The 14,131-nt window shown below is 43.9% G+C and overlaps 1 pseudogene; it reads right to left on the minus strand.

Moving 5' to 3' along the window:
* Nucleotides 1-13,569: 13,569 nt before the first annotated feature.
* Nucleotides 13,570-13,702, minus strand: LOC119861964 (annotated as a pseudogene).
* Nucleotides 13,703-14,131: the final 429 nt, after the last annotated feature.

Consider the following 14,131-nt stretch of genomic DNA (forward strand, 5'->3'; position numbering starts at 1 on the left):
GGCCTGAAGGTGTCTACTATGAAGGGAAAAGTGCTGGTGGCGTGGAAGAGGTGAACCTCTCCATGACCCTCGGGCATATGCAGCGACAGCAGATCCAGGAGCTGTGCACTAGCTATGCGCCAACTTTCTCAGCCACCCCAGGACTGACTGAACAGGCATACCACTCCATTGACACAGGTAATGCTCACCCAATTAAAGTCCAACCTTACCAGGTGTCTCCTCAAGCTAAAACTGCCATAGAACGGGAGATCCAGGATATGTTACAGATGGGTGTAATCCGCCCCTCTGGCAGTGCATGGGCATCTCCAGTGGTTCTAGTTCCCAAACCAGATGGGGAGATAAGTTTTTGCGTGGACTACCGTAAGCTAAATGCTGTAACTCGCCCAGACAACTATCCAATGCTACGCACAGATGAACTATTAGAGAAACTGGGATGGGCCCAGTTCATCTCTACCTTGGACTTAACCAAGGGGTATTAGCAAGTACCGCTAGATGAATCCGCCAAGGAAAGATCAGCCCTCACCACACGTCGGGCTGTATGAATTTAACGTACTCCCTTTCAGACTGCAGAATGCACCCGTCATCTTTCAAAGACTTGTAGATGGTCTTCTAGCCGGATTAGGAGAATATGCAGTCGCCTATCTTGACGATGTGGCCAGATTTTCGGATTCCTGGGCAGAACACCTGGAACATCTACAAAAAGTCTTACAGCACATAAGGGAGGCAGGACTAACTGTTAAGGCTAAGAAGTGTCAAATAGTCCTAAACAGAGTGATTTACCTTGGACACCAGGTGGGTCAAGGAACTATCAACCCCCTACAAGCCAAAGTGGATGCTATCCAAAAGTGGCCTGTCCCAAAGTCAAAGAAACAGGTTCAATCCTTCTTAGGCTTGGCCGGTTATTACAGACAATTTGTACCACAATACAGCCAAATCGCTGCCCCACTGACAGACCTAACCGAAAAGAAAAAGCCAAATGCAGTTCAGTGGACCGAAGAGTGTCAGAAAGCCTTTCACCAACTTAAAGCGACACTCATGTCTGACCCTGTACTAAGGGACCCAGACTTTGACAAACCGTTCCTAGTAACCACCGATGCATCCGAGCATGGTGTGGGAGCAGTTTTAATGCAGGAAGGACCGGATCAAGAATTCCACCCTGTAGTGTTTCTCAGCAAAAAACTGTCTGAGAGGGAAAGCAACTCGTCAGTCAGTGAAAAAGAATGTTACGCCATTGTCTACACTCTGGAAAAGCTACACCCATATGTTTGGGGATGGCGTTTCCACCAGCAAACCGACCATGCTGTGCTCTGGTGGCTTCATACCACCACGAGAAATAACAAAAAACTTATTCGGTGGAGTTTAGCTCTCCAAGATTTTGATTTTGACATCCAACACATCTCAGGAGCATCTAACAAAGTAGCTGATGCACTCTCCCATGAAAGTTTCCCAGAATCAACTGATCAAAATTGTACTTGAGATGTGGAAAATATTATTAGTCTTTATATACTTGGTAGTATATTTAGAGGTGCATGTGTCTCATTAACTCTGTTTTTTCCTAGAGATCCAGGAGGAAATTCCAGCCAGCGTTTCACCATAGCTGTGATTTGGGGTGTGTGTGTCATAAATATAAAGGGAAGGGTAAACACCTTTAAAATCCCTCCTGGCAAGAGGAAAAATCCTTTCACCTATAAAGGATTAAGAAGCTAGGATAACCTCGCTGGCACCTGACCAAAATGACCAGTGAGGAGACAAGATACTTTCAAAGCTGGAGGGGGGGAGAAACAAAGGGTCTCTCTCTGTGTGATGCTTTTGCCAGGGACAGAACAGGAATGGAGTCTTAGAACTTAGAAACAGGTTTCAGAGTAGCAGCCGTGTTAGTCTGTATTCGCAAAAAGAAAAGGAGTACTTGTGGCACCTTAGAGACTAACAAATTTATTAGAGCATAAGCTTTCGTGAGCTACAGCTCACTTCATCGGATGCATTTGGTGGAAAAAACAGAGGAGAGATTTATATACACATACACAGAACATGAAACAATGGGTTTATCATACACACTGTAAGGAGAGTGATCACTTAAGATAAGCCATCACCAACAGCGGGGGGGGGGGGGGGGGAAGGAGGAAAACCTTTCATGGTGACAAGCAGGTAGGCTAATTCCAGCAGTTAACAAGAATATCAGAGGAACAGTGGGGGGTGGGGTGGGAGGGAGAAATACCATGGGGAAATAGTTTTACATTGTATAATGACTCATCCATTCCCAGTCTCTATTCAAGCCTAAGTTAATTGTATCCAGTTTGCAAATTAATTCCAATTCAGCAGTCTCTCGTTGGAGTCTGTTTTTGAAGCTTTTTTGTTGAAGTATAGCCACTCTTAGGTCTGTGATCGAGTGACCAGAGAGATTGAAGTGTTCTCCAACTGGTTTTTGAATGTTATAATTCTTGACGTCTGATTTGTGTCCATTCATTCTTTTACGTAGAGACTGTCCAGTTTGGCCAATGTACATGGCAGAGGGGCATTGCTGGCACATGATGGCATATATCACATTGGTAGATGCGCAGGTGAACGAGCCTCTGATAGTGTGGCTGATGTGATTAGGCCCTATGATGGTATCCCCTGAATAGATATGTGGACAGAGTTGGCAACGGGCTTTGTTGCAAGGATAGGTTCCTGGGTTAGTGGTTCTGTTGTGTGGTGTGTGGCTGGTGGTGAGTATTTGCTTCAGATTGGGGGGCTGTCTGTAAGCAAGGACTGGTCTGTCTCCCAAGATCTGAGAGAGTGATGGCTCGTCCTTCAGGATAGGTTGTAGATCCTTGATGATGTGTTGGAAAGGTTTTAGTTGGGGGCTGAAGGTGATGGCTAGTGGCGTTCTGTTGTTTTCTTTGTTGGGCCTGTCCTGTAGTAGGTGACTTCTGGGTACTCTTCTGGCTCTGTCAATCTGTTTCTTCACTTCAGCAGGTGGGTATTGTAGTTGTAGGAATGCATGATAGAGATCTTGTAGGTGTTTGTCTCTGTCTGAGGGGTTGGAGCAAATGCGGTTATATCGTAGAGCTTGGCTGTAGACAATGGATCGAGTGGTATGATCTGGATGAAAGCTAGAGGCATGTAGGTAGGAATAGCGGTCAGTAGGTTTCCGCTATAGGGTGGTGTTTATGTGACCATCGCTTATTAGCACCGTAGTGTCCAGGAAGTGGATCTCTTGTGTGGACTGGTCCAGGCTGAGGTTGATGGTGGGATGGAAATTGTTGAAATCATGGTGGAATTCCTCAAGAGCTTCTTTTCCATGGGTCCAGATGATGAAGATGTCATCAATGTAGCGCAAGTAGAGTAGGGGCATTAGGGGACGAGAGCTGAGGAAGCGTTGTTCTAAGTCAGCCATAAAAATGTTGGCATACTGTGGGGCCATGCGGATACCCATCGGAGTGCCGCTGATTTGAAGGTATACATTGTCACCAAATGTGAAATAGTTATGGGTCAGGACAAAGTCACAAAGTTCTGCCACCAGGTTAGCCGTGACAGTATCGGGGATACTGTTCCTGATGGCTTGTAGTCCATCTTTGTGTGGAATGTTGGTGTAGAGGGCTTCTACATCCATAGTGGCTAGGATGGTGTTTTTAGGAAGATCACCAATGGACTGTAGTTTCCTCAGGAAATCGGTGTTGTCTCGAAGATAGCTGGGAGTGCTGGTAACGAAGGGCCTGAGGAGGGAGTCTACATAGCCAGACAATCCTGCTGTCAGGGTGTGAATGCCTGAGATGATGGGGCGTCCAGGATTTCCAGGTTTATGGATCTTGGGTAGCAGATAGAATACCCCAGGTAATCTAGCTAGATATGCGTTAGATTATGATTTCTTTAAATGGCTGAGAAAAATTAAGCTGTGCTGAATAGAATGAATATTCCTGTCTTTGTGTCTTTTTATAACTTAAGGTTTTGCCTAGAGGGATTCTCTATGTTTTGAATCTAATTACCGTATAAGGTATTTACCATTCTGATTTTACAGAGGTGATTCTTTTTACCTTTTCTTATATTAAAATTCTTCTTGTAAGAAACTGAATGTTTTTTTCATTGTTCTTAAGATCCAAGGGTTTGGGTCTGTGGTCACCTATGCAAATTGGTGAGGATTTTTAACAAGCCTTCCCCAGACAGGGGGGTGCAAGGTTTTGGTGAGGATTTTGGGGGGAAAGATGTTTCCAAACAACGCTTTCCCAGTAAACCCAGTCAAACGTTTGCTGGTGGCAGTGGAAGTCCAAGGACAAAGAGTAAAACAGTTTGTACCTTGGGGAAGTTTTAACCTAAGCTGGTAAAAGTAAGTTTAGGAGGTTTTCATGCAGGTCCCCACATCTGTACTCTAGAGTTCAGAGTGGGGAAGGAACCTTGACAGGGGCGCAGCGGTGACCCGGCTGTTCAACAGTGATGGTAGTGGAGTGTATTCTCTGGCAGGTCTAACCAAGATATCAAGGTGTCAGACTGTCAGCTCAGCGAGGGGGTTGCTTCCTCTGTTGAGGGGAGTATAATCCCTCTTTCTAAGGCTGTTAGCTAGCTAAGTTGAGGAGGTACACGTGCCACTGACAGCCCAGCCAGCGGGTGGCTGAAAACAATGGCTAAAACAACATGGAAAACCAAGTCTCAGTTCTCTGCACGTTCCTCGATCCCCACTTCAGAGGCAGTGAGGCATTCGAATGACTAGAGGCTGCAGAGAATCTCAGTTGCCAGGTCGCCAAAAGGAAACCGGACAACTCTCTCAGTGTGCACCTATAACTGCAGAACACTGACGAGGGAGGAATCGATAAACCATCTCATGGAGGAAAAGACAAAAACAGCCTGCGATGTGCTCAGGAACTGGAGAAAACCCTCGCTCAGAGTTCTACATATATGATTGTGATGGGAGACTTTAATGCAAAGTTGGAAGAGGGAGAGAGGGCAAAAAGTCTATAGGAAGGTACGGTATCGGAGAACGACTAGCTATATTGGCAGAAATAAGGAGAATGTTTATTGGTAACACCTGGTTCCAAAAGAAGGCCAACAGAAGATGGACCTGGATCATACCAAACGTGAAGACAAAAAATGAAATCGATTACTTTCTGATTGATAGACGATGCATTGTGCAGGATATTTCAGTAGTGCCATCATTCAATATTGGTAGCGATCATTGCCTACTGAGAGCCAGACTCGCGTTCACTTTGAAGGTGGAGAAAAAGGCACTGTGTATGGTGAACAGAAGGCACCAACCATTAGCTTTCGACGAGGGAATCCTGAAGAAAAACATTTCTAGGGAAGTTTGGAGCCTCCTGGATGACTGCAAAGACGATTATGAGAACTTCAGTAAGAGACTGAAACAGTGTGTTAAATCAGCTGAGTGTGAAAGATCAAGAAGAGCTAGCAGAAGAATCTTGGAGAATACAAAGACTTTATTGGCAAAGAGGAGGAAAATGAAAATAAATGGCAGTGACAGGCTTGAGTACTTCCTTCTCTGCAAGCTCATACAAATGAAGTTGAAGGAAGACTTCGAGAAATTTTGAAAAGCTCCTAAAGGCTGCTGAGATTGTAAAAGTCTCAAAAAATGCAAATGGGAACTCGCGTTGTACAGGTCATCATTATTGGCTTTGAAGAACAGGGATGGAGAATCAGTAACCGATCAAACAGAGATGGAGGCAATCTGCAGGGATTTCTATACCCAGCTGTTTGCATCCCGTATTAGACGTCCCAATGCCATCACTTCAAGAAACCAATGAACACATACTCCTGGTTCTCATCAGCGAAGTCCGTCATGCAGTCCATCAAATGAAAGAGGGAGGCTCCAGGCAAGGACAGTCTGACAGCAGAAGTGCTTAAGGTGGGAGGTCAGGAACTTTGGAAAGCTCTCTCCCAAAGGTTCAGCCGCTACCTGGAAATCCAGAAGATACCGTCCAGTTGGAAATACCATCTTGCCACATAAGAAAGGCGATCGAGAAAATCTAAAGAATTATCGCCCAATCTGCCTGCTTTCGCATATCTATAAGTTGTTCACTAAAATAAGTTGTTCACAAATTGACTGTCGCGAAACCTGGATGAACAGCAACCTAGAGAGCAGGCAGGTTTTCGAAGGAATTACAGCATGATAGACAACATCTTCACTCTAAACCAACTACTAGAGCATTCAAGAAAATACAAGTTCCCTTTGTGCATTGCCTTCGTGGACTACCAGAAGGCGTTTGACAGCATAGAGACTCATGCTGTTCTTGAAGCTCTTTCAGAATAGGGCATCAGTGCAAAATATATCACACTACTAAAGGAAGTGAACTCTAGCTGCAGCACGGACATATCGCTGTTTGATACTCCCCTCCGAATCCCAATCGAGAAAGCTGTGAAACAAGGAGATACAGTTTCACCAAAATTATTCACAGCCTGTCTTTAATTGGTTTTTTCGACGAGCAGACTTGAAAGGCGGGATTAATATCAACAGCGAGCTGCTAAACCATCTCAGATTTGCAGATGATATAGTGCTGAAAGCAGAAAATATAGCCCAGCTTGAGAGAATGCTTAAAGAACTGAATGCAAAAAGTAGTCAAGTAGGATTAAAAATGAACCAGTCGAAAATGAAATATATGAGATCAGATGTTCTGCCAAGAACCCAAATAACTCTTGGAGGAGAGCAGATCCAAGAGGTTGATAAATATATTTATTTGGGCCAGGAAGTTCACATGTGCCACGATCACAAAGGGGAACTGTCGCATAGAAAAAAAGCTGGATGGTGCCCATTCAATGACATTAAGGACACCGTCCAAGGAAAGATCAGCAAAACAACTTGTGCAAATCTTTTTAACTTGACTGTGCTTCCAGTGATGTTATATGGCAGCGAAAGCATGGTTGCTGACAAAGATTGAAGAACATCAACTGTCTGTCACATAGAGGGCGATGGAACGAACATTTTTGGGCATTTCGCTCCACGATCACATCCCCAATGAAATAATTAGGCAGTAGTCTGGAGTGTGAGATGTTGTTGTTGAAAGCAGGCTCAGCAAAATGTGGTGGGTGGGACATCTGGCCCGACTCAGCGACAACAGATGGACTGCAGCTATATCTGAGTGGTATCTGCGAGAACAGAAATGGCCACACGGTCGGCCTCCAAAGAGGTGGGATGATTTCCTTACAAGGAGAAATGGACAAGCATGGCGAAGGATGGCCAGAGCAAGAGAAGACTGGAAGATGTGTTGTGATCAGCTCAGTCTCAACTGATGAAGGACCGACAGTTTCTACAACTGTTTCTACGCAGTTTCTACAACTGTTTCATCCCCAGCCAAGTCCTTTCTAACCGCCTCCTGCTTTCCCCCAGTTCATGTGGCCCTGGGAACATTGCTATCTGATGGCTGGGTGATAAATACACAGACACAGGGGCACAATGATTTTTCATTAATAATCTGTTTTTAAGGTCTAGGTTTAGCCAATAAATAATAGTGATTCTACAGAAATCAATAACATCATTGATTTATAGCTGTGTCTTGCTTGATGACTGTTGCAGGGTGGAGCAGAGTGGATGCTGGATGGAGGAGGGAGGGAAGCTGGAGGAGTCTGGAAAGGGGATGGGACATGACAATGCCATAGCTTCAGCACGGCAGCTCAAACTCACAATGCATGGTATATTATCCAGGGAGAAAACGTCAGTGCACAGTTTTTAAAATACTCTAGATCTTAAAATCAGGCATGTAGCACCAGAGCAAGAGGGATATTGGTGAGGAAGGTGTGGGGGAGTCCACTGTAATTTACCAGCCTAGACTTCTGGTTCCTGCTGTGGATTGGGTCCATCTCAGGTTGGTCTGTGGGGAGGGGGGCTTCCTTCCTGGGGTCTTCAAGGTAGAGGTGAAAAATCACGTGTCTAGCTGAAATAAGCCAATTTGGGTTTCTACTTGTGGATAATATAGCAACAAGGCCATCTAGTATTTAAACTCATTTCAGCATCCAAAAATGACAACTTGTGACAGCACTGTTTTTGTGCATTCTGCGCCACTTCTGATTAATACAGAAACAAAAAGAAAGGAACATTGAAAAGAACTTTATTTCCTATTGACTTATAACAAAAACAAAATAACATACTCCCTCCCACCCTCAGAAAAAAATAACCAACCAATCCCCCACACTACTGGAAGCAACAAAAGTGTAGATGATGGTAATGTTCTACAGCCCAAAGATAAGCTGTGTCCTTCTGGCCAGGTATAGATGCTAAAATAGCTTTCTTGACCAATGTTGTTACTTGATCTTTTGCACACACAGATGTTGATCCAGCAAGGCCCTGAAATTATAAACTATAAACGATGAACTCTAAGATGTTGCTTAAAAGTGATGTGATGTAGAAATCTACTTAATGAAATCCAGTTTGTATCTACTCTAGGTAAATCAGCTGCTATGACTAGTGCATTGGCGGTGTATCAGCAGGAACAAATGATACAGTTGTGTGTATCTATCCTGTGAATCTGCTAACTTGCATTTTCTTCCTAGCTGGTGTCCATACTGTAGCACTGAGTTTGTGGAGAGTCATGGCTGTAGTTACGTTTTTAATATAAAGAGCTTATGGTAAAATTTTAAAAGGCTCCTACATTCCATTTCCAACAGTAGATGAATCATTTGGGGCCAGATTTTTAAAGTATTTGGGAACCTAAAGATGTGCATAGTGGGATTTTGCATTCTAGGTGCCTAACACCCACTAGCATCTATTGTGCTGAATGTGCTTACGTATGGAATTTGTACCCATTGGGAGTTATGGATCAAGGTGCTTTTGAAATTCTGAGTAGGTGCCTATCTGCATCTTAAGGTGCCTAAATACCTTAAAAATCTGGCCCTTGGCTTAAATCCCCTGGAGATTTTGAATATTTTACCCCTTGTCTAGTAGTCTTGAGAGACCATGGGTATGCACCCCGAGAAGTAAAGAATTTACTCAATTGGTTTTATGGTAGCTGTGGCTGAAGAGACCCACACAAAAAAGACCTCTGCTGCGTCTGTCATGTTTAAAGGTGATGTTTTGACCCTTTGGGCTCTGCTTTCTGCGAGCTCTTTTCTCCTTTGCTAAACTGGATTGCTTCCTCTCATAACTCCGGAGACCTTTGTTAAGCCCTTGTTTCCAAAGGTGGCATTCCTGAGTGTGATCTTCCCAGTTATCCACATCCATGTGCATTTCTTTGAGGTCTCACTTGCACACATCCTTGAAATGCAATTTCGGGCATTCTTTGAGTCTTTTTGCAGATGCTAATTCACCGTTGAGGACATTCTTTGGGATGTGCCCATCGTTCATTTGGCACACATGCTGAAGTCAGAAGAGGCGTCTCTGTTTGAGGAGTGTTTTCATGCTGGGTATACTGGCTTACTTGAGCACTTCAGTATTGGTGACTCTGTCCGCACAGGAGGCTCCAGATTCAACCAAGGCAACACATATGAAAGCGGTTGAGCCTCTTTTCCTGATGAGAGTATAAGGTCTATGTCTCACCTCCATACAAAAGTATGTTGATAACACATACACGATACATACATCTTTGTTCTGTCAGTTTGTTGTTTTGCCATACCCTCTCGCTCAGTTTAGATATTATTTTGGCGGCTTTTCTGATGCAGAAGGTGAGTTCCATTTCAAGTGAGACGTTGACTGCGATAGTGGACACCAGGTATGTGAAGTCATTCACCACTTGTCTATTGGCTTATAATTATAATAATGGTCTTACATGTCAAGTGCTGTGCAAGAGTGACAAATGGTAATGTCACTTCTTGCTTGTGGTTATTATTGAATTCTTTACTTTGATTTAGGCCCAGATTTTTGAAGGAGTTTAGCCTTTAGTGTGCTCAGCATTGCAAGGCCTTCCTGATTTAGACGCCGAAATCTCATTTTCAAAAGGGATTTAGAAGTCTATATCCCACTGACTGTTAAGTGGCATTTTGGCTCTTCAGTGTCTAAATCCCTTTTGAAAATGGAATTTAGGCTTCTAAATCAGTAAGGCCTTGCAACATTTGGTGCACCAAAGTCTAAATACATTTAAAAATCTGGCCATTAGTTACTTAAGATCTAAATTCAAATGACGGCGTGGGCACCAAAGAGCGGTAATGATCCATTCAAAAGTTTCTAAGGGGAGAAGGAAGAAACAGGCATTCTGAATGTTGCTCTGTAGAATCACTTGTTGGTTTCTTTGCTGTCTAAGTTAATTTTGTGTGGTTTTGAAGCATGTTTCCTTTGTTTGGAAAAGGACCCTGTCACAGGATGTTAACAAGATCCTCTTACTCAGGTGTGGCTTAGCTAAAAGCAATTTTGAAACCAGAACCTATTGAAGTGGCTGTGATTATCTTTCTGACTGTTGGCTATGTCTTAAGGTGAGATTTTGCTGTAGCTTGCTACCTTGAGTAGTGGGGTTAAAAAACACATCAAGATAGAGAGATGAAAGAGAGTGCAAAGCTGCAGTTGTCATTAATACTTGTGGTGATGGATTTAGAACTCCTCCAACTTTGTTGGTTGTGTGCTTGTTCTAGAAACTACAGTAACAATTTTCTAGGTAGCCTTATTAAAGGATAAGACTTTTCTGTTAATGCTATATAACGAAAATGGAGAAATGTTGGATCAGTATAAAACATGGGGCTAACAGAATATTCTTTTTCAGGAAGAAAAGGGTTTAGTGCATTTGGGAATGGAGCTGGAGCAGTGGCGGATTTAGAGTTAGTGGGGCCCTGTGCTCAGCTTCATTTTTGGCTGACACTCCCCCTGCCCCCCCTGCTCAGGGAGAGCATACTCTCTTATCTCCTCCCTCCCCCGTTTTTCATTTTTTTTCTGCATTCTCCTCCTGGGGCTCAGGGCTGGGAGTGCAGGATCTGGGAGGGAGTTAGGGTGCAGGAGTAAGGGTGCAGGGTCTGGAGGGGGGCTGGGGTGTAGGGGCTCAGGGCTGGGACAGGGGTTGGGGTGTAGAGCACTTACCTGGGACAGCTCCAGTTTGGTGCTGGGGGTGAAGGTGCAGGGAGTTCAGGTGGCTCCGCGCCGCCCTGTGCTTGCCCTGCAGGCACTACCTCCCGCAGCTCCCATTGGCCATGATTCTCAGAGCCGCCTCCCACTCCCCTCCAGGCAGCGCTGGAATGCAAGGGCTTTAGGGACTGCAGCCCATGGCTAAATGGGCCTGAGAGCCCTGGGCTCCAGCCCCTAACGCCCCGCCCCCTTTCTGAATCTGGCCCTGGGAGCATGGGCTGGAGGACTCAGGAGGAGCAGAGTGTGCTCTGGAGCAGCTGGACAGAAGTGGCAGTTTCCCCTTCAAAGTGCTGCTTCTCTCTGGCCGCTTGCGCGGCTGCCCTGTGTTCGCAGCACTCCCGCCACCTGCACCTCCCGCCTGCTCCCCTGAGGCTGCAGGTGAGCCTCCCTCCCTGCTCCCCACAACTTCTACCCCCCAGCCCTTTCCCGTGGAGCAGCCCCCCCTGCAGCAGATGCATCGGTGCTGAGCTGCCCAAGTGCCAGGCCCTGGGGCCCCCTGTTGTTGGGAAGCCCCGTGCCAGGGCACTGTGTGTTTCATGGTAAATCCGCTCCTGGGCTGGAGGACTATTCAACTCAAGGCCTGGTACTATGCCCCTTAAGCCCATACCCATGGAAACTGGCATGGCATCTGGATTTTTCTCTTTAAAAATTCCCACTTGAAAATGGAGCCAATAGTGTTGAATGTGCTGAAGTATAGAACTTGCATGCTTTTTCATTCATTAATGTCCACGTAAGCTGCTGTATTTTGAGTGCAGTGCAATAGGAGGGAGGAGTGGAAAAGAAGGGAATTAGTGGTAAAAATAGTCTATTCTGCTGCCCAATGTACCCAACTCTAAACCAATTTAGAATGTTTACAATTAGCCAAGCTTTTTCTCATCAGCTGCTTGAAGCCTACTGGCTTTGTGGAATTGCCACAGCAAGCAAAAACGTTAAGGACGTAAGTTATAAGGAATTCTTGCCAATCCAGCACATGTAGAATCTACATGCCACTTTTGTTACAGGACAGTAACTAATGAACTACCCTATTAGTAGTCAAATTAACCCCAGACAAAGCCCCACAAAGCCCTAGCATGTAGAGAATGTTGAGAGGAAAAACAAAACTGTGAGAGTAATTGCAAACCTATTTTTAAGGCTTGTTTTAGTCTTCACAATACCTTCCTCTGTTCATCCTTCAGCCTACTTCATACTATAGCATGTTTGCAATAAAAAATTCTCTCCATTACCCAAATTTTCAGAGTGGTGGTTCTGAGGGCAATGAAAGGAGCTATACAGAATCTTAACTTCAATCTTGAATTTCATGAAGACTCCTCTTCTGAGGATCTTGAAGCTTAAAACACTGGATTCTTGCAAATGGGATCTCTAGGTACAGAGCATGTAGAGAATCAACCTGGCAAAACAAATCTTAATTTACCAGTTTTCAGAAATGGCGCATTAATAGTGAACAGTGGTTCTTTAGATAATTAGAAGCTCTGACTTGACCAAGATGCACGGTCAGAAAAAAATGTAACCAGGAGTACTGATTTTGTTCTAAACACTGGAGTGAATGTACTTGTGTTCTTTCTGAACAAATACACTACTCCTACTTTGATTAAGGCTTTAGTTGTCAACCCCATCCTCACAGGGAACCTGGTGAAAAGTGTCAGAAACTGTTAAAATTACAGCCTCTTAATTTATAAGGGGTTTCCTGGTCCTGCTTGTAGGCTACAGGGCTTTGTAGGGAAGTGTGAAATCAGAGTCGGGGAGCAGAGAGCCAGCCTAAAATAAGGCAGGGTGAGTTCTGCCTCTGTTTTAGGGAGCAGCCTGCTTTGTGGCTCTCTTTTTTTTTTGAGTTATTGTGTAATTATTTTGAATTCTAAAAAAATATAGATGTGTTACGTTGCAACCTTCCAGGAACAGAATTTGTTTTTATATAACGTCTCTGTGTGCATGCCATGAACATAATGAAGGGTAGTTAGTTACATGCATCAGAGGAAACATCTGACCAATGGATGCTTGATAGATGGTTTCCTCCAGAATACTTTGGCTTCAAGTTCGGGAAAAAACAAGCTTTGTACTTCAATGTTTAGGAGGAAAGGTTTGTTCTTCCATACTCAAGAGGCAATATTTTCCATGCAGCGCCAAGGAGTTTTAGATCTCTAACTTGACCTGTTAACTGTAGAGCAATATCCTAATGGGAGTAGACATCTGGGGTAAAAAAAACAACCCACTATTGATGAGTGAATAACTGATTTTTTAATTTTTTTTTTGGTTCACAAACAGTTCTTAAAAAAAAAAACAACAAAAACAACAAAAAACCCCGGGGTCAAAATATTTTGTTTTGTTTTTGAGTTTTTAAAATGCTATTTAAATAAAACTAAAAAGAAATTTTGAAAGAAGTCAAATAAAAAAATGAAATATTTTGACTTCATGGGAATCTCCCCCATCAAAACCATTCTGTGGAATTGTCATGAAGTTGTAAAATGTTTCAGTTGACCCAAATGTGTATTTTTCTGGGAGGGAGGAATGGAATTTCAGCCCAGTTTACAAGGTTTACATGCATTTAGAAGGGAAAACAACCTAATTAGGTTCTTAACTTAAATTGGCTTCGTTTGGCACTGACTTCCATGAGAGTTAACAAATTATGCAGTCAAGTTTCCCACATTTGGGGAAATCACAGGGGTCAGCATACCCACAATGCAATGGATGAATTGCCCTGGGAAAACCACCTTCGTGATCATAGTATCTCCCCAGGCAGGTTAACACTAGGCAATCCCAATGGCATTAAAGTGCAGTAGTTGGACAAGAGAGACCACTAAATGGGAAAGTGCATCCTAATGCTTAGCTTTTCTCAGAGCAAGTGCTGAGAAAGCTTGCTGTGTAGATGTGTGATGTTCTACAAAAAGAAAAGGAGTACTTGTGGCACCTTAGAGACTAATAAATTTATTTGAGCATAAGCTTTCGTGAGCTACAGCTCACTTCATCGGATGCATCGGATGTAGCTCACAAAAGCTTATGGTCAAATAAATTTGTTATCCGATGAAGTGAGCTGTAGCTCATGAAAGCTTATGCTCAAATAAATGTGTTAGTTTCTAAGGTGCCACAAGCACTCCTTTTCTTTTTGCAGATACAGACTAACACGGCTGCTACTCTGAAACCTGGTGTTCTACAGTTGTACTATCAGGTTGCAACAGT

Source organism: Dermochelys coriacea, chromosome 9, assembly GCF_009764565.3.
Source record: "Dermochelys coriacea isolate rDerCor1 chromosome 9, rDerCor1.pri.v4, whole genome shotgun sequence".
NCBI classification, from domain to species: Eukaryota; Metazoa; Chordata; order Testudines; family Dermochelyidae; genus Dermochelys; species Dermochelys coriacea.